Consider the following 21,099-nt stretch of genomic DNA (forward strand, 5'->3'; position numbering starts at 1 on the left):
GAGCTATGTGCTCGCACCAAGAAGCCATGCACAAAGTCCCTCAGCACCTAATACCTTCAGAAATCCATCTCTGTGAACCCAGCAGCTGAGGTCCAGGAGGAGCTTAAAAACACAAACACAAAGAAGAACTACCCAGATCCTTCCAGGTACACACAGTGTTTCATGAGTCTCTATTAAAGCCACAAATCAACAACCCCTTTGCACACTGAATACAATGGCCTCCTCCCCCAGTGGAGGTCCAGGGTCATAACAAATATGTAGTCCATGAAATATTGGACTGAAAATGAAAAGTTGGTTCTCTCTAGTATTTCATTTGACTGGGAAGACCATGGCCCAAGGAGCGATACTGGGAGTCAGCATCTCAGGTCCATGCACCTGACCTCATGGCAACCTTCCATGTACTGGGGGTGAGGGATGTAAAGATCAGTGGGACTTGAACCCAGGCTGTCAGGGCTACCAAGAAATCAACATTCCCACACTGACACTCAGAAGCAGTTGTAGCTTAGCTACTCCCTGTGACTCACAATCCACAGAGGTTGAACACCATGGAAAGGTCTGCGTCAAGTGATCTGACTGACAATGGTTTTAGTGATCCCCAATTGACTCCTTGTCCCTGAGGCTCCCCCCCCCCCAGCCCCGCCCCTGCCTTCCCTCATCCCCCGGCACCTCAGCGCGCCGCGTCCAGGAGCGGCCCTGGACAGCACTGCAGTGGCGTGGCTCCGGCAGGGACCTAAGCTCCTCCCGCTCAGAGCCGCATGGTAAGGGGGCGGGGCTGCATGCTCAGGTCCTGCCGGAGCCACTATCTGTCATGGCGTAGTCAGAATGAGTTCTTGAAACTGTGTGGGGAGAAAGTTTTAAACTCTATTCTTGAAGAGGTAAGAAAAGACCAAGATTTCAGCATTGTTGTTGATGGTACAGCTGATGTTTCACACACAGGGCAGTTAGTTTTTATTCTCAGATAGGTGATGCAAAAAAACCCAAAATTGGGATGTGCATGAAAGATTTGTTAAACTAGTAGATTTTGAAAAGAAGACTGGCGCAGATATAGCAGAACAGATAAAGAGGTTTTTAAAAGAATGTGACTTAGAACTATCTTGGTGCAGAGGGCAGGGATATGACAATGCCTCTAACATGTCAGGAAAATTTCAGGGAGTAAAGACAAGAATTTTGGAAGAAAATGCCCAAGCCTGTTTTTCTCCATGCAGCACTCACACTCTGAACCTCTGTGGCACCCACGCTACGGAAACCAGTGTAGAGGTAAAAACATATTTTGGAAATGTTCAGAAACTCTATAAAGTATTTGCTCTTAGTCCTGCGTGATGGAAAATTTTGCAGACCACTGCGAATACATCTCTTCACTCTGTATCTAAAACTAGGTGGAGCGCAAGAGTTGATGCTGTTCGCCCCCTAATAAAAAAATCACACAGGCATGCTGGAAAGTTTAATTAAAATTAAAGAGGAGCTTCATTTACCTCCCAAAATCCAGGCAGATGTTGACTGTTTGATTAAGTCAAATTCATTTGAATTTGTACTTCTTAGTACAATATGGTTTAAAGTACTTCAGTGTATTGATGATAAGAACAAGGTCCTACAAAGCTCCAAATTAACAAGAGAAGAGGGAGCTAAACATGTGAGCAACTTAGTCAGGGAAATTCAAACACTGAAAGATTCTTGATCAATTTTTTCTGAAGCCAAACAAGTCACTTCAAGCCTCGGCATTGACCCAAAAATGAAAAGTGACTCAAGGATCCGGAAGAACAAGCGATTCTTTGACGACGCCGGGGATGCAGACTATACGTTTGACTCTCCCGATATTCAGTTCAAAGTAGAGGTGTTCTTCCCGACAAGGGATTTGCTTCTAGCAGAACTAGGAGGTCTTGGCGAAAGAATGACTGAAATCTCAAATTTATTTTCACCCATTTTGTGTCCGCCAGATAAAGTGGATGAATCTTCTATAGAAAATTTTGTTGACACTTTGGCCACAGCATATCCAAAAGAACTCCAGAGAAAAGATCTTAAAGAAGAACTTAGACTTTTTTACAAAATAAAAGAAGATTGCAACTTAAAAGTTGATGGACATAAAACTTCTGCACTTACACTTCTTAATGCTCTCTTCAAAAAAGGGTTGGAAAATGTGTTTCCACAGATTTGTATTTGTTTACGCCTACTAACAGTGTTGCCAGTGTTGGTAGCATTGGGAGAGCGTGCATTTAGTAAGCTAACATTGATTAAAAATCGTTTGCATTCAGCCACCAGGGAAGAAAGGCTGAACCATTTGCTCACTTTGAGCACAGAATATGAAATGGCCAAAGACATAAGTTTTGATGACATTATTAATGAGTTCACCAAAATGAAAGTGAGGGAAAAAAATTGCAGCTGTATAATTAACGTTCAGAACAATTTGTAAAAAAATGATTTCATAAGAAGCATTATGTAATTGCAAATGTATACGTACCATTAAAGCATTTCCAGATACATGTTACTATAGTATTGCAACTTTTTTTTATGGAAGGGGCCCCTGAAATTGCTTTGCCCCAGGCCCCCTGAATCCTCTGGGCAGCTCTGGTGAGTTACAGTGATCTAATGTAGAGAAGACAGATGAATGGATCACTGTGGCCAGGTCCTTGTTTGAGGAGTTGGGGAGAGGTCGTCTAATGAGCTGGAGGTGAAAGGCAATATTGTTACCTAGGGCTGGTACTAGAAATGGGAAAAAATATATAAGAGATCAACATAGCAGAGACGCGGAATAACGAGCTATAGTATCTATATATTATTACATCTCTCACCTCGCGGCACGCGAGGATCGATGTCTGTCCTCGCCGCCCGCCCCCCGCGCGGGGGGCGGTGTGGTCGATAGAAGATAGAAGCGCGTGTCGATATCGATATATCGGCGTCTAGATGAGATATGATATATCGATCCGAAAAATCCGCTACCGCCCCACCACGGCGGGTAGTGTAGACGTAGCCCCACACACTGATGCTATCTGGTCATCCAAGCTTAGTGAAGAGTTAAACAGGACTTTACTGCTTCAGACCACTTTGGCAAATGGGACCTGTTTGCCTTCAGTGTTGTGGGGAGAGGAAAAATAGTGTCCTGACTAGTTCCTCAAAGTGTTTCTCCTCTTCGAATCAGCATTATTTTGTTCTTGCCTGATTTGAGTCTGAACCAGCTGCTCTTCATCCAAGAGATGATCTAGTGTAGGTATTGTGATATGTTAGTGGTAGTGCTTGCATCAATAGAGAACAAAGGTATTTAGTTGAATGTCATCAGCACACTTTTGACACCCAAATCCTTGGTGTCTCGCATGGATCCCTGTGTAACACCTCAAGTGAGTTCCTTCACAGAAGAGGAGTAGTTATCCATCACTGCACTCTGGATTTTGGAAGGGAGGATTGATTCAAGCTACTGCAGTGTTGTGCATCTAATCTCACTATGTCATATAGGCAGATTAGTAGTAGCTTGTGGTCTGTTGTGTCAAAAGTGGTGGTGAAGGCCAGTAGTGAGAGGGGGGGCGGGGTAATCTTGCTCTGTCCCTGGCCATGAGGCCTTTCAGTGCCACTAGGGCAGCCTCTAATTTTTTTAATCCTAATATCTTGGCCTCAACAATGTATTGTGGCAATGCGTTCTACAGGTTAATTATGCACTGTGCGAAAAATGCTTCCGCGGGGGGGGGTCTAAAAAGGGGTACAGTGCAGAAAAGACAGCTGATACCCACCAGCTGAGCCAGAGAGCAGAATTCTACACTCATGAATCAGAAGACCTAACGTACAGAATATTTCTCCCTGAAATTTTCTAGTCGAGGTGGATTATTTTGCATTTTTTAAAATATTTTGGTAAAAGAGAAAAATCCAATAAGGTATTAGATTGCATCCTTTAAATATCCTGTTGCAATGAAGTGACAGAGCAAATTTTTTAATGCATTTAGTTCACATCTCCTTGTTCAGGAGATTGTTTGTTTCATCCTCTCAGGAAGCTCAGAGATAATATGATAGGAATAATACAACAAGTATATTAAAAACAAATGGAGATCTAAATCTCATCTGGAGAAACAATAACGTTTTAGCTATTATCCACCACTTCGTGGATTGAATAATGCTCCCTCCCTCCACCCCCAATAATTCGTTATTTTTACATTGACCCTAAAGTCTTTATGGCTTTATTTAGTGCTCCACCAGAAACCCTATCAGGACCAAGAAAGGAAACACTGCAGGTCCAACCCTAAAACTCAGGACAACACATCAGTATCGGTTATCTGACATCTGCCTCTGTTTTTCAACAAAGCTCAGACACCGTTCCATTGTTTTAGCTGACTATGCTTGACGGGGAGATGACTGATTAAAGTGACAGACGGTGTTTCAATAGAGAGAGAAGCCTGTTTTAGCTCAGGCCTGTCTACTTCAGTAAATCTCTGGTTTTATCACCTATGTGCAACTGGCTCATTTAGACCAGATCAGTGGCAGTCCATCTCTTTACAAACGCTTGTCAGTGACAGCCTTCAGGTGCCTAAGCATGCCAGGTTTGATATGAGTCAAACTCTAGTGTAAACAAGGATTAACCTATAAAACTAAAGCTGGACTCTTTTTAAGTATATTCTGGACAGAGATAGGAGAAACTCTAAACTCTATTAGACTAGGTAAATTTTCATGTGTTTCTCTGTGTCCTGCATCTCATTTGCATTAATTTTAGCGTTTGAATAAACATAACCATTGACCTTGTCATCTCTAGCTGCTAAGCAGAAACTGAGCAATCAGAAAGATTTCAAAATAGTCTTTGTAGAACTGGACAGTTTGTCAGAAAACATTAGAATGGCTTTCAAAATCTGCATATGTGTAAAATATGAAATATTAATAGCTTAATATTAAAATATTTTATTAAATTAATATTAATTCAGTATTAAATTTTAAATAGTTTCATATTTCATAAGAAATTCAAAATGAAACTACCAAAAGGGATTTTGTGTGCAAAACCAATTATACAAGATCATTAATGCAACGTTTAGGAAAGCAAGCTGAAAGTTTTCAGAGATAAATCAAAAATAAATTAAATGCATTTTGTTTACAAACTACATTCTGTGTGGACTCTCAATGGAAAGTAATTAACCTCATTCACAGAGGTTTAATCTATTTCAAATGTATGTTACTAGAGCATAAATATACTAGTTGGTACCAATTCTCTTTTGGAAAAAAAAAACACCAACTTTTTTGCCTTTTACTTCATGGTAACTAAAACGTTCGTTCATTAATTTTCAGTTGTTTTGCAGGGCAAGAGAAGTCTATCAGTGCCACTTTAAAAAGTAAAACCCTGAAAAGTAAAAACCTTTCTGTGATTAGTCTATGAAACCCTCCTAGAAAAGCTGACTTGCTGACAGCTGAAGACAAAAAGCACTGATTGCACTCAATCCTCTGACACAAAACAATGGATAGAAAGTTTAGGGTTTTTCAAACTGATCTATTCAACTTATTTTTGAGTACCCAGTTTGGCTTTCTGTGAGGGTCCACGCCCCTAGGGTCAGGGCAGCGTGACCCGTCAGTCACAGTCTATAAAGCAGCCCTTCAGTGCAGAGCAGCATAGCCTAGCGGCCAGAGTCAATAGAGCCACCCTTTGGTTCAGGGCAGTGTGGCCTAGCGGCCAGAGTCTATAGCGTTGGGGCACACCTTATGAGGTGTGGTAGCCCCAATAGGGGGGCCCAGGCCCACGCAACTCCACCAGGCCCCGACCCAGAGCCCTAACAGAGGCGTAGCGGCTTGCCACTGACTCAGCGGGGGGGGGGGGAGGAGTCCTACCGAAATACGCTGAGTTTCCCAAGGGGGGGGTACCACTCCGTCACCCTCCCTGGGTCACTTCCTACCAGAGTCTGTGTTGGGGTTTCCCATGATATGTCGGTCCTCTGTGTTTGGCAGGGCCAGTCATCTCCAAGGGTTCCTCCAGTCGCCAGGGTGCAGGCAGGCCGTAGGTGGCTCCGATTCCCGGTGCAGTCAGTGGCTGTGGCTGGCCCTCCTCAGAAACTTCCCAGGCAGGTCCTTCCACTGCGGCCTCCAGCGCAGAATGAGATGGGCTCCCTCCCTTTATACTACTCGAGCACTTGGAACATGCCCAGTATTGCCAGGGAGGTGGGACTTCCACTGTCAATACCATGGGCTTAACCCTGTCTGGGCTAGTGTGGGGTAAGCAGACCCCGTCATACTTTCCATAGCCATACCTGTGCGTCATCATTTAAAGAGTCCATTTGGAAAATATTTCTTAAAATTTCTACGAGGTTCCTTGAAGCCTAAGCAATGGCTCTTGCTGATTCATTCCCCTCCCATTAGTTTGTATTAGGACTGTCAAGCAATTAAAAAAATTAATCGCGATTAATCGTGCGATTAAAAAAATTAATCACACTGTTAAATAATAATAGAATACCATTTATTTAAATATTTTTGGATGTTTTCTACATTTTCAAAGATATTGATTTTAATTACAGCACAGAATTCAAAGTGCACAGTGCTCACTATTTTTATTACAAATATTTGCACTGTAAAAAACAAAAGAAATAGTATTTTTCAATTTACCTAATACAAGTACTGTAGTGCAATCTCTTTATTATGAAAGATGAACTTACAAATGTAGAATTATGTATAAAAAATCTGCATTCAAAAATAAAACCATGTAAAACTTTACAGCCTACGAGTTCAATCCGTCCTACTTCTTCAGCCAATCACTCAGACAAACAAGTTTGTTTACATTTGCAGAAGATAATGCTGCCTGCTTCTTGTTTACAATGTCACCTGAAAGCGAGAACAGGCGTTTGCATGGCACTGTTGTAGCCAGCATCGCAAGATATTTACATGCCAGATGCGCTAAAGATTCATATGTCCCCTGATGCTTCAATCACCATTCCAGAGGACATGCGTCAATGCAGATGATGATTTCTGGTTGTTAACGAGCCAAAGCAGTGTGGACCTATGCATGTTCATTTTCATCATCTGAGTCAGATGCCACCAGCAGAAGGTTGATTTTCTTTTTTAGTGGTTTGGGTTCTGTAGTTTCCACATCATAGTGTTGTTCTTTTAAGAGGGTACGTCTACACTACGGGACTATTCCGAATTTGCATAAACCGGTTTTGTAAAACAGATTTTATAAAATCGAGTGCGCGCGGCCACACTAAACACATTAAATCGGTGGTGTGCGTCCATGGTCCGTGGCTAGCGTCGATTTCTGGAGCGTTGCACTGTGGGTAGCTATTCCCTAGCTATCCCATAGTTCCCGCAGCCTCCCCCGCCCCTTGGAACTTCCGGGTTGAGATCCCAGTGCCTGATGGGGCAAAAATCATTGTCGCGGGTGGTTCTGGGTAAATGTCGTCAGTCACTCCTTCGTCTGGGAAAGCAACGGCAGACAAGCATTTCGCGACTTTTTCCCCTGGATTGCCCTGGCAGATGCCATAGCATGGCAATCATGGAGCTTGTTTTGCCGTTTGTGACTCTCACCGTATGTGTACTAGATGCCGCTCACAGAGGCGATTCAGCAGCGCTACACAGAAGCATGCTTTTGCTTTTGCATGACAGCAGAGATGGTTACTAGCCATATTGCACCATCCAAACCCTTCCATAAATTGGAACTGAGGATGATCATGGCTACCAGTCCTTTTGTACTATTTGCTGCTAGTGCCCCTGGCCAATCAGCCAGGCGCAAAGCCAAGATTGGTTACTAGCCATATTGCACCTTCCATCGTTTTGTACCATTAGCTGCTGTCATAAGTGCCCCTGGCCGATCAGCCAGGGGCGCAAAAGCAAAAATTGGGAATGACTCCCTGAGTCAATCCCTCCTTTTTGGTATCTAAAAATAGAATCAGTGCTGCCTAATATAGGCAAGTGTGCTAGAGAACCACCGTATCATAGAACCAGAGAGCACAGCTGCTCTGTGTCAGAGCCTGCAGAAATTATCTGTATGCTATTCACAGGGGGTGCTCCTGTAACAACCCCACCTGTTGATTCTGTTCTTCCCCCAGCCTTTCTTGGCTACCGTAGCATTGTCCCCCCACTTGTGTGATGAATTAATAAAGAATGCAGGAATAAGACACACTGACTTGTTAGTGAGAAATGAGTGGAAGGCAGCCTCCAGCTGCTATGATAGTCCAGACAGGACATTAAGCAGTGTGTAGGAGAGAAGCCCAGCATCCCACTGCTAGTCCAGGGGCAACTGAATCTTTTCTTTACACATGAAGGGTGGGGGCTGATGGAGCTCAGCCCCCTGTTGCTATGATGAGGATGGTTACCAGCCATATTGCACCATCCATCCACCAGAAAAAATTAGGGCCAATAGGCTGATGACGAGGACGGTTACCAGTCCTTTTGTCCCATCAGCTGAAGCTGATCATGAGGATGGATTTCCAGCTTTTTGCACGATCAGCTGATGCTGATGATGAGGATGGATTTCCATCATATTGTACCATCAGCCGCCCATGGCGGGGGGGGGAGCAAGGATGCTGGTGTTGAGTGCTGCACTATCGCGTCTATCTGCAGCATTCAGTAAAGATAGGGTGACATGTAAAAGAGTCAGAGGATTGTTTTACCTTTCGCTTCTGGGGGTGGGTGGGGGGTGGGTGAGTAGATTGCCAAGCTATGCCCTGACCCGCGGACAGTGTGTTTGACCCTAGAAGCATTTGGAGCTCAGCCAAGAATGCAAATAATTTTCGGAGGCTGCAGGAACTGTGGGATAGCTTCAGTCCTCCAGTCCATGAGCGTCCATTTGATTCTTTGGCTTTCCGTTACGCTTGTCACGCTGCAGTGCGCTGAGTCCCTGCTATGGCGTCTGTCTGGAGATTTTTAAAAAAGGATTCTGAATTTCATCTTCTGTAACGGAGCGCTGATAGAACGGATTTGCCTGCCCTTACAGCGATCACATCCGCATGGTCCATGCGGGAGCTCTTTTTTTAATTTGATTTCGGACTGCATCGCCACCCGTGCTGATCGGAGCTCCACGCTGGGCAAACAGGAAATATTCAAAAGTTTGCGGGGCTTTTCCTGTTTACCTGACCACTGCATCCGAGTTCAGATTGCGGTCCAGAGCGGTCACTGGTGCACTGTGGGATAGCTCCCGGAGGCCAATACCGTCGATCAGCGTCCACACTAACCCTAATCCGATATGTTAATACCGATACTGGCGTTACTCCTCTCGTTAGGGAGGAGTACAGAAACCGGTTTAAAGAGCCATTAAAATTGATATAAGGTGCCTCCTAGTGTGGACGGTTGTGGCGTTAAATCGGTTTTACGCTCCTAAAACCGATTTAAACGCCTAGTGTAGACCAGGCCAAGACTTCTGAAAGCATGCTCCACACCTCATCCCTCTCAGATTTTGGAAGTAGACATACAATTCTCCACCAAGGAGTTCAATTACAAATTTAATTAACGCATTTTTTTAATGAGTGTCATCAGCATGGATGTATGTCCTCTGGAATGATGGCTGAAGCATGAAAAAGCATAGGAATCTTTAGCGCATCTGGCACGTAAATATCTTGTGATGCCAGCTACAACAGTGCCATGCGAACTGTTTTCACTTTCAGGTGACATTGTAATTAAGAAGTGGGCAGCATTATCTCCCATAAATGTAAACACACTTGTTTCTCTTTGTGATTGGCTGAACGAGAAGTAGGACTGAGTGGACTTGTAGGCTCTAAAGTTTTACTTAGTTTTGTTTTTCAGTGCAGTTATTTAACAAAAAAAACTACATTTGAAGTTGCACTTTTGTGATAAAGAGATTGCACTCCAGTACTTGTATGAGGTGAATTGAAAAATACTACTGTTGTTAATCGTTTTTAAGTGCAAATATTTGTAAGCAAAAATAATATAGAGTGAGCACTGTACACTTTGTATTCTGTGTTATAATTGAAATCAATATATTTGAAAATGTAGAAAACATCAAAAATATTTAATAATTTTTAGTTGGTATTCTATTGTTGAACAGTGCAATTAATCTTTTTAATCGCAATTCATTTTTTTGAGTTAATCATGTGAGTTAACTACGATTAATCGTCAGCTCTGGTTTTTACACCATCCTCCTTTCCCTTTAGTTTTTAATGTACTGATCAAGATCAATCCAATATTCTACAGTCTTTTTATGCAACACACTGGTCTATAAAAATTCTCAGTAGATAAGAAGGGTAATTCTTCACTGTACGATGGAGTATTCAAACTTAGAAGGGTTTTTTTTTTAAAGAATTAAGATCTGTAGGATGTACTAGACCCGGTTTGTATAACCAATCGCCTGGGGTTAAAATGATACACAGGGTTTCATAATTAGATAAAGCCATTGTTTAGAATCAGACAATACCCGTTTACAGTTTAATAAACAACTTGTCACAGTTGCTTGCTCAAAGCGGACCTGGATGTCAATGCAAACAGTTAGAACAGAAAGTAGTGAAATAAATTGGTCTCCTGAGTAAATAAATTGAGCAGCAATGTGGGAACACCTCATCAGTACCAAGAAACATGATAATTTATAAAGAGCTTTTAAAATGGTGTTTCATAAGTACTGAGAGTTCAAAAAATGTCTGAACCCCTTCCCTTGCTTTAAAAAAAAAGAACAAGTACACAAAATACAGAGATGAAAGACTCTCCAAAGTCACACACCATATGAAAGGATGGTGGTACTTTAAAACAGAATTTTTAAAATGTATATTTTTAAAATATCTGAATAAATAAGGATTACACCAAATGATGTGGTTCTAATCCCATTAGTTGCAAAAATCACTACATTTAAGGCTACTGTTAAACTAGTTTCAAGGGCTTATAAAAATCAGACAAGAGAGTGTGAAATGCTAATACAGTTTAAAAGAAGACAGAGGAACTTCTCAGCCTCACCATTACCATTTTAAACCTTATGCTATAGTGCACATTAGTATACGTGCATACAAAATATAGGAAAGAGAGAGCACAGTTTCTAACTTTCTGAAGCCATGCTGATTGTGAGCAACCTTTGATCCCAAGATTACTTTCTAGGGCTGCTTAGAACACTGACAACCAAAGCATCAGAGCTCCTATCAACATCCAGGTGTCAATTGCAAGGATCATCAGTATTTCTGGCTTGTTTCTGGAATGGTAAGAGATTGATGGATCATGTTTATTTCAGCTTTTACCCCCAAGCCAAAGGACATTGACAGTGTTGCTATTTTCGTGGAAACTATTTGTCTAGCCCTAAATTATAATTCCATTTTAAACACATTAATCCATGTATGTCTAACAGAAATGGGACGGGTTTGTGACAGCATTAGTAAATTATAAATGACCCAGGAAATCATTAGAAGACTACAGTCTGTCTTGCCATTTCCTGCACTGTTCATCATACATTACACTTTGACATTCTAAAAAGGAAAAACAAATAGAAATTAGATTTTCAAGTCTGAAATGATTAATCATATAAATATTATTGAACTATTTTTAAAATTAGCTCTTTAAAAATACATACTGTATTTGCTTTTAATATGTCATTACTTTATTTTATAGCTACTCATAAATTACTTATTGAACCAAAATGACTTTTAATTCCAAATTTCAATACATTCTTTAATGTCTTGGAAATCAGCGCATTATTAATCCAGCATGGTATTACCTGTTTCTCAAACAGGAACTGGTATAGCTCAGTTTACTATGAACTGTATTAGATCTAGTCACCAGCACCTAGCACACTGAAGTTCTTAAAAGTTGTGTAAATGCCTGCGTCTTCACAGTAACTTTTGGAATAAGACCAGCACTTCCTATGTTTTTGGCCAAGAGCTTGAGTCATTTAGATCTCTATTCTAATTCAGCCTCCCCTGAGGCCAAACTTCAGTTTCCCTTCACTTAGGAATATCCAGCAGTGTTTGTCTCCACTATATGTTCACCAGAATCCAATTCAATTCAAATTAGATTAACTAAAAGTCGCTTTATTAGAGAAAAATAGAGAAAATCATCAATAAGGTGACTAATTTACTAGCAATCTCTCCGGGAAGCAAGAATGTTATGCTACAGACCATGGAATAAAACCTACAACACAGCTACAAAAACCCTGAGTGCCAACTTCATAGCTCCAATACTGTTGTTCTTCTGTTCCTAGGTGTCCTTCTCTAGCTCAAAGAAAGGTGCCATTAATCCAACGCATCTCTCTTTCTATTCCTGAAAAACTCCCTGCTATTTAGGAAAATCAAAGTCTTTATTCTATTCATTCACCTCTGATGATCCTTATGTCATCTGCGTAAGACCAACTTTCATTGACTCATCCATCTCTCTTCCAAACCCCTGATTTAGCATAATCAGTTTGGAGAAACTCCATTTCACCAACCTTCACCTTGTAAACTGTTGCCATCACTTGTTCCATTTAAATATCCAAAAATCTTTTAAATATTACATCAGGGTCATTCCTCCAACCCCCTTGTGATCTATTGAACTAGAACACAGATAGAATTTAGCTAAACAGAAATTATATAAAAGTTTGGAAGTTTAATGCAAAAATTACAAATTATTTTTCCAGTTATATGCATTTCACTTTTTTAAAATGCACACTAAGGAAGCAAACCATGTTTCTATATCCAATATGAAAGAACAATGCCTCCAGTAGTGTCAAATTTAGTTGCATTGCAAGCAACAGAAGAGGGGAAATAACCGCAAAGTTAATAATCAACGGGAGCTATTGATGCTCAGCACCTTAGCAAATTGGGCCTCCTATTTTGGTGACTAATATAGATTTAGGTGCCTAACTTTAGGCACCTACATTTGAAAATGGTAGTGTAGCAAGGCCGAGTGGCCTCCCTCTGATCGCCCCGCCCCCCTCGCCGGAAGTACAGGGGCGTGGCTGGAAGTAGGGCCGGCCGGCCCTGCAGCACAGTTGAGGGAGAGCCTGCTGAGGGAAAGGACACTCTGACAGTTGAGCCACGTCCCCGAGAAAAACCCTCACCAGGTGATGCCCAATCCACAGACACCAAAAAGGACTGGCCCAGAGTGCCTGCTGCCGTCTAGCAGAGGAGCTGGAAGAGGCCTGGAGACTAGAGGTACCGAACCCCGGGGTGACAAGAAGTGGCCCGGGGCAGCCCCAAAGCAGCTGGCTGCAGAGCCAGGGGTGGCCTAGTCAATGTGTTGTGGCTGGATCCCCACCGATGCAGGGGCAGCAGATTCTGCCCCTGCCAGGGCCCTGGGCTGTGACATGGTGGAGTAGGGTGGGCCCATGTCCCCCTGGTACCCCACCCCAGGGTGGCTGACCCCCTATGCTGTGAAAGGAGGCTCTAGCTCTGAAGAGGAGCTTCCCTTACCACTCACCTGTAAACTGTTTTGTTTGCTGGCTGCCTGAGCTCCGCCCAGGCCAAAGCCAGCCCTAATAGACTCGGTTTAAGGGCTGACTGCTTGAGCCACCCAAACCCCAGCAAAAGCCTGACAGGGACTATTAATTGCCCAGCCCTATTGGGGGCTCTTGCCTGTCTTGCAGACTCTAGTCCTGTCCCGACAGGACCAGCCTGAGTGGCCTCCCTCTGAGCGGGAGAGTGAGGGACCATTACACATAGGTTTAATGAGTTAATGAGCAAGAGGCAATATAATTGTGACAAACAATTCCGCTTTAATCCCAGTTCTATAAAGTTAATTGAGACATGTCCAGCCTCACATCATAAAATGTCACTGTTACATAAGACTATTACTCATGAAAGAACAGCATAGGCTAAGCAAGTTCATGCATAGGTCAGCCACCTTAATGCTTTCTTTCCAAGATAAATAAGAATGCCATATCCCTCTATAAACTCTGCCAGACAAAACTGACTGCTTATCATACTGGCTTCCTCCTCTTCAGTGATTTTTTTTTTTGGAAGCAATCCTTGGTTCCATGTTAGAAGGCGACTCTTCTATGCAAGTTACTATAGTAATAAGCCACAACTGGTGTGCATCAATACATTAATAATGTATGCCCTGGAAGCATTATGGAGATACAAAGCCAAGTGCCTTAAAAATACCTGTGTTGTGCATTAGAAGGAACATTCTGATGTAACTTATTGATATTAGAGCATGATTAACTAACATTTCATTTTTAAAGAGCTTTTCTAATAAGACTTTTGGGGGTGGAGAAGAATTATTAAATGTATCTTTCCAAAATAAAACCGTTCTTAACAGAAAGATACGAGAAAGATAGTAGGGAAACAGTTAAATATACATTTAGTTTTTATGTAAACAGAAAGTGCTGGAGAAGGAAAGAGACTGCTGAAAAGGTAACTTGGCACTGTTGGGTAAAAGGAGGAAACTTAAAATTGTCTCTCTCTGCAACAGTTTCTCCCTCTCCACTATTCTAGTTATTCCTGTGAAAGGTGACCCTCACCAACTAATTGTTCCCCAACTCCATTCACTTAGCATTTCTTTGCACAAGTTCCTGCATATGGTAGATTTAGATGGTGATTAGATCTGTATTGGAGATGGGAGTTGTGTGTTCTGATAGCCTTGTTTGTTTGTTTGTTTGTTTGTTTGTTTGTTTGTTTGTTTGTTGGGGGGTTTTTTGAAGAGGGAGAGTTGTAGTGTATAGATCTTTGGATAAGCAACTTTGTCACTTTTGTGCAAACCTAAAGAAATTAAAGTAATAAACCAGCAGATTTTGTTTTTTCCCCATGATAAAGCTCAGGCTGTGTGCTACTGAGTTTCTGCATGGATGTGGCATAAGCAAAAAGTGGTTGTGGACAATCAGTGTCATAGACAAGCTGTGGTTATGATGAAGTTACAGCAGTTCTACCAACTGCTAATGTTTATTCAGTTACTTCCATTCTACACTTAGGGCTAGTCTACACTTACCTGCCGGGTCGACGCGGTGAGTTCGACTTCTCGGAGTTCGAACTATCGCGTCTAATCTAGACGTGATAGCTCGAACTCCCCGCATGCTCCGGTCGACTCCGGTACTCCACCACTGCAAACGGCGGTGGTGGAGTCGACCTTGGAGCCGCGGACTTCGATCCCACGGCGTCTGGACGGGTAAGTAGTTCGAACTAGGGTACTTCAAGTTCAGCTACGCTATTCACATTGCTGAACTTGCGTACCCTAGTTCGACCCCTGCCCTTAGTGTAGACCTGCCCTTACTGAAGTTCTGTTTGATACAGTGTGCATCTTATGTATTCTGAGGCCTGATTCACCATTTTTACATCAGTGTAATACCACTGAAATCCCAGGCATTACACATATGTAGAAGTGAGTAACACAACAGTAAATCAGTCCTTCAAATTATTACCGCTAAAGTAGAACAGGGCAAACACACAGTACAGTTCAGGATGTACTGTAACAAAGATTCCATGAACAAGTTCATGTCTATAGGGAAACAAAGCTTCAGGCTTTTCCCTTCAAAGTTGAGGCACTCCCATGAAGCAATCCCACTCCCCGTTTGAGCTTCTCCCTTCCACAAGTAGTCCTCCCAAATGAGATATCCAGTTCCTGCCTCCACAAAGAACATGTTCACCAATTTCAAATGCGCACACACACTCTATACTCCCTCCATCAATAACCAGCCTCTACTCCATTTTCTCTGCCTTATGCAATACAAAAGTAGCAAGACGTCTTTAGGTTTCCCCTATCAGATGGCTGAACATTTCAGTCTAAGAAAACTGAATGTTTCAGTCTAAGAAATATTATTTGTGCAAATGTGTTATAAGGGGAAAAACTAGTATATGATCATGAAATGAAGGATTGTATGATAGTGCATATGCACAAGGAAGCTAAATAAAGATTGCACAGACACCCTTAATTCTGAAATTTCTGAACTTGAGTGCTTCCTGTTCTTTATGTATATTTACAATGACATTAAAAATAAAACTAAGAAAACAGCACAGTTTTCATTTTCTCACTCTCTTTTTCTTCCCCAGGCAGGCTATTTTTCTTGAGGTGGAAAAACACCAAGAAGGTAAGAAATTCTCAGCATGAGCATGAGAAGCCACAGTGGAAGGCAGTAGATCTGCCTCTCATAGAACAGAACCAAAAATTATCTGAGACAGTCATTTCAGTTATTAGGCTAATGTATTCCAGAAATGAGGTCTTACAGTAAGTATATGGTTCTGCAGCCCTACTGAATTGGGATACGGTAGCAGGGCTCCAATTTGTGGAAGCCTGCAGCAAGGTTGCATTTACAAGGTCAGTAAGAAATAGCAAATATAATAGCAAGGAGGCTAGTTCTGTAAGTGTATAATATTGTTTCCATCAATATATTGTGGGGGTTTTATTATTTTTTAAATCTAGGGTGGCACATGTATCAGGACATGTCAGTTCATGCACAGTGTCAGTATAAAAATGCCAGTTTTGAATTCAACCAGGCATGTTATTAAAATGAAAAGTTCTGACTGACATTTCCAAGGAACATTAATCCTTTTATAAGTAGCTCAGACCTCAGAGATTTATAAACAGGATGAAGTATGCCCATTTCAGTGTCCAGCAGTTAGCCCACATAGGATATGAAGCATTGAGTCATTTGCCTACCATCACCATCCTGTCCTTTAACAGTGATAAACAAAACATCTGAGTAGTATTGCTTGCCACCTAATGAACTATTAAAGGTTCATCAATAATTTCAACTGTGAAGTATTTGGCAGCTAGTCACCGATGCTGAGTAACAGCTTCACCAACTTGACATAAGTAACATAAAACCTTAGTACCACATATAAGATTAATGCATCATTGGCATCATTGACATCATCCTACACTAAATCTATATATTGCTCAATAAAAACAATGGTTGAAATCCTGGCCCCGTTGAAGTCAATGGGAATTTTGCCATTTACTTCATTGACTCACTATTTCACCCTGTGTGTTCAATTCCTTACAGCCATATGCAACAAGAAAGTTCTAAAATGCTGTTTTCTTAACAAATATTAGCCAACATTTAATAGAAACTATGTAGCAGGACAAAATTGCCTATAATGTCAATCTTTTAATCAGTCGTACAGTATAATGCAGGTAAGCAGCTGAAATAATTTTCTCTGCAGACTCTCTGTAGCCTAGGAGACTGGAAATGGACAACAACATCCTTCAACTCTAGCTCTCTACTTTCAGGCCTGCACAACTCAGTGTGACTAAAAGTCCATTAATGTTTAAAGGGCTATCTAAGATGAATTGATAGTCTCTGTCCAATTTTAAGTAAACAAGCCTATACATACAAAAAACCACCTAACATTGTAACTGGCATCATAACTAGTTGACAGATTCAGAAAAGAGGACAAGTATTGAATGTACTGAAAACAAGCAGGTTTAGAATTTAGCCAACATCCAAGTTCTTCTGTTAACAGCATTAACCAGAGATTTGTATAATAAGGGCTTGACGTGAGTGTGCTTGAACAGATATATCAAGAGAATTGTCTAAACAAGCCACTGGTTGATAGCTTTGTCACATGAGTCAAGTAACTACTGATACTGCATGAACTTGTCTGTGCCAGACAATGTGATGTGGCACCTCCCTCCTGGCTGTCCTGGTGATCAGTTCTGCCAGGTGCTTCACTCTCCTCAGCAGTCTCTTTACCCATTTTCTCTGTCTGCAGCCTCTCTCTCTCGCTCTTGGAGCAGCAGCTTCCAGTGCATGGCTTGGCCCTCCCCATCCAGGGAAATCACAGTCCTTCTGGACCAACTGTCTGGCTGACGTCTCCAATGCTCTGTGCCACTACCCAGTGGCTGGTAGGGGAACCCTAACCCATCCTCTATACTGGGCTCCAGCCCAGGGACCCTATAACATGTAGTCAAGGCCTGTACAGTCTTAGCCCTTGATGCTTTTTCCTACATCACTGGCTCCCACCCTCTCAGGGTAGGGTATACCAGCCTCCCAACTCTCTCCACTCAGGGAGTAACTACAGCCTGCCTTTCCTGCAGCATCTCTTGCTACTTGCAGCTCCTGAGCTTTTTACAGGCCCCTTCTCTTCCTTCCCAGCTGCAGTGCACCTGCCTCTAATTAGTGGCCTTGTAGCCTCTCTCCCCTACTGGCTGCTTAATTGGTCAGTTAGGCTTGCCTGGCCTAATTTATCCTCTCAGGGGCCAGTGTTTAGTTTAGTTTCCCTTCAATCTTTAGGGCTAACCTGGGTAGAACATGCTGCACAAGTTAAGTCTGAAAGTGACAAAACATGAATCACTCTTGTTAGTTCTGCAGTACAGAGATTTGGGCATAATCACCTGGCCAGCCAGAGATGAAAGGAAACATTTCTGGTCACTTTTTCTATGTATCTAGAACAAGTGATAAGTAGAGAGAGAGCCTGAGGCTGTGCACTACTACAGGACAGCAGATTTCCTAACTAAGAAGATAGGTCACTTCCAGCCAGTTTTCCCAAACCACTTCCCTCTGCCAGCCAACCACACTTCCATCTTACCCATACTGAGCCAGATGTTTTTAATCCAGTACTTTCACTCAATTACTTCAGCATTGTCCACATCTCTTGAGGCCTGGAAGAGTTGTGTGCCATGTACACACTGGTGATGCTATAGGTCCTACTCTATCTCTTTGGAAGAGCTCATCCGTCACCTATCCAGTGGAGTTTGTTCTAGTTACCGACTTAGCTCAGAAATAAGTCCTCTGTTTAGAGGCTTCTGATCAGTCTATGTCCTCCTCCTCCCACAAAATATTTCTATCTTTGGATCTCTTATTCCCCATAAAAAAGACGTGTTGTGGAGAGATGCGCAGATTCAGTTGTGAATGTGAGGGGAATCAATCCCTTGAGCCAGGAGAAAGAAGAACATTTTCAATCTTTAGCAGCTATTGTCTAAGCAAAAAAGCTTGTACCACTGTAATCAAAATATGTTTTAAATTGTAATGCTCTTTATAGAAGCTCTTTGTTATAACCTCAGACCTCTAGTTTCATTGTTTGATCTTTGTCTACTATTTACTGTGCATTTAGGTATTTCTAAAGTTCAGCTCATAGTGTGGCACATCTCGACACACCGTACAACACAGTAACAAATATACTTTTCTTTAATCCCTTTAGAATTGTGCCAAATTGCGCGATGGTAAGGGCAGACAGATTTTTTAAGAGCTTTATAATTATATATTGTATACAAATTTAATTATAAGAGATTGTAGTGCTATTTACCCTTTCTTCAAACACACAAGGGTCTATTCACTAGCAAGCAGTTATTGACTTGATACAAAATATATGTATAAATTTTAAGTCACTCCAATTTCAATTTGAAGTTATTGATCAATATTTTTGATTACCTCAGTACTTTTGTGAAGTGCTTTAAGATAAAGAGATGTTCACCATTCTTCTTGTATCAGGCACCTCAAAAGGAAAACTGCAAGAGAAACACAATGAAAAACAGCCAGTAATACCATATGAGACTCCTTATTAAAAACATAAAATGCCTTTCACTCTTGCTTTTATTAAGTCTACTTTTCAAGTGAAAGTTAGGTGATTATAATACAAGTCAAGTCTAACTATTTCATTATCCATGTCCTGAAGCATGATAGCCCACAGAATGCCTTTTGAAAGCTCTATAGTGATGGCAGCAGGTTGAATATAATGAACAATGTTACAAATGGGAACACGACTACAAGTCTACTGAAGGAGGAGTCTCCAGTAATTACAGCCATACAGTTTCCAGAACACCAGCTCTGTCTCAGTTGGCGTTGAATAAAGGTAACCACCTTCAGCAAGTTATAAAGTTATATTTTCTTACCTAGTTAAAATGAAAGCAGTCAGACACAAATATGTATGATGCACAATAAATAACCAAAGTAGTAATTGTCTGCTTTTATTACTTTATTTTTTGTAGTAGCTTTTAAGTCTTCCATAACTACAGCACAAGTGACTTAAAGCAGTGCTGTGAATTATTTTTAAATTGGACTTACAAGACTGGAACTGTTAAATCCTATTTACCAGAAGATAAAATGCTCTTTTGTTTTGAGGATTTAGTTTGTGTCAGTCATTTCTGAATAATTCATTTAGTACATTGATCAAGAAAAACAAATCAGTAAAAGATGCTGCAACAGTTGTTATCTGAAACATCCCACTCTGTTAGCAGTCTCTGATTCTTCTAGAAAGAGTTACATGGGTTCTGTTGACTCGCTGAGGCAAGTGACTCATTACCGCTACTTAAATAAAAGGCAGATGGGACTGGTTTTGTGGGGAAAGAGAATCTAAGCTGAGTGGTCCTGAGGGAGGTCCTGTAAGATCAGGTTCACCTGAGGAAAATGCTTCAGCTAAATATCTGTTTTATTACTAAAAAGCGCCAAAGAGTCCTCTGGCACCTTATAGAAGTATTGGAGCATGAGCTTTCATGGGTGAATACCCACTTCGTCAGACGCATGTTGTCTTACTGCTGATTTCTTTATTAATAAAGTCGAACACCAGAAAGGGGTTAATTTGGACCTTACATATTGTGTGGACTGTGTTTGTACAGCATTTTGGGGAAGGCACTTATTCACAGATGAATGATTCAAAAGTGAAATTTCTCAACTCTGTCAATGTAGCAAAAGGTACAGATTTTACGATATACTTAACAGAGCAGTACATTCCACATCCTTATTTTCATTCCTCATAATTTAACAAGTTGATTTCAAACACTATTTGTTTCCACATTTTATTCCTTTCATAAATATTTTAAAGTGCTTAGTTTTTATTAAAAAGTTGTAGTGTGGATTAACTAAAGAGAAGGAATTGTTGTCCCACTGTGAGATGCATTACAGATTAACAAAATTGTGATCTACAATATAGTTACAGTTACTTTGTAGAAATATTTTTCTGGTTAATTGATGTAGTTTCTTTGGCCACCTATTGTACAGTCTCAGAGGTACTAGGAATATTTCTCCCACTTAAACTATGTGTTCATTTTTCCTTTAAGTGTAGCTCTAGCCAGGTAGAGACTACATGGTGTACAGGGGCTTAAACAAAACAAAAAACCCCCAACAGTAGTAGTTTATTAGTAAACTAAAGTTTTGGTACAAAGAATATTAGTGATTTCCCATGTAACAGATTTGGTTAATAAACCTCAAACAAATTCCATCTGCAGTAGTTGAGTGTGGTGATCATAAAAACTTAATTGCACTTCTACTGACTTTATCAATAGTGAAGTACCACGGGACCAAAGTATTAAACTCCATGGGTTCAACACTTGCCATGTAGTACACTAGTGTGCAAGAGAAGAGGACGATGTAGGTTAGTCAAA

General features: G+C 41.3%; 2 long non-coding RNA genes across 2 annotated transcripts in view; one reads left to right on the plus strand and one right to left on the minus strand.

The window, feature by feature from the left end:
• The window catches only part of LOC120369657, a 91,787-nt gene that overhangs the window by 11,723 nt on the left and 58,965 nt on the right, over positions 1-21,099 (minus strand). The window contains exon 4 of the long non-coding RNA XR_005583306.1: positions 19,151-19,227. This is a non-coding gene — a long non-coding RNA (uncharacterized LOC120369657). The remainder of the gene's footprint in view (positions 1-19,150; positions 19,228-21,099) is intronic.
• LOC120369660 lies at positions 12,865-19,565 on the plus strand. Its single transcript, XR_005583310.1, has 3 exons — positions 12,865-13,001; positions 15,831-15,868; positions 19,395-19,565. It is a non-coding gene; the product is annotated as an uncharacterized LOC120369660 (long non-coding RNA).

This window comes from Mauremys reevesii, linkage group 8 (assembly GCF_016161935.1).
Source record: "Mauremys reevesii isolate NIE-2019 linkage group 8, ASM1616193v1, whole genome shotgun sequence".
Classification (NCBI taxonomy): domain Eukaryota; kingdom Metazoa; phylum Chordata; order Testudines; family Geoemydidae; genus Mauremys; species Mauremys reevesii.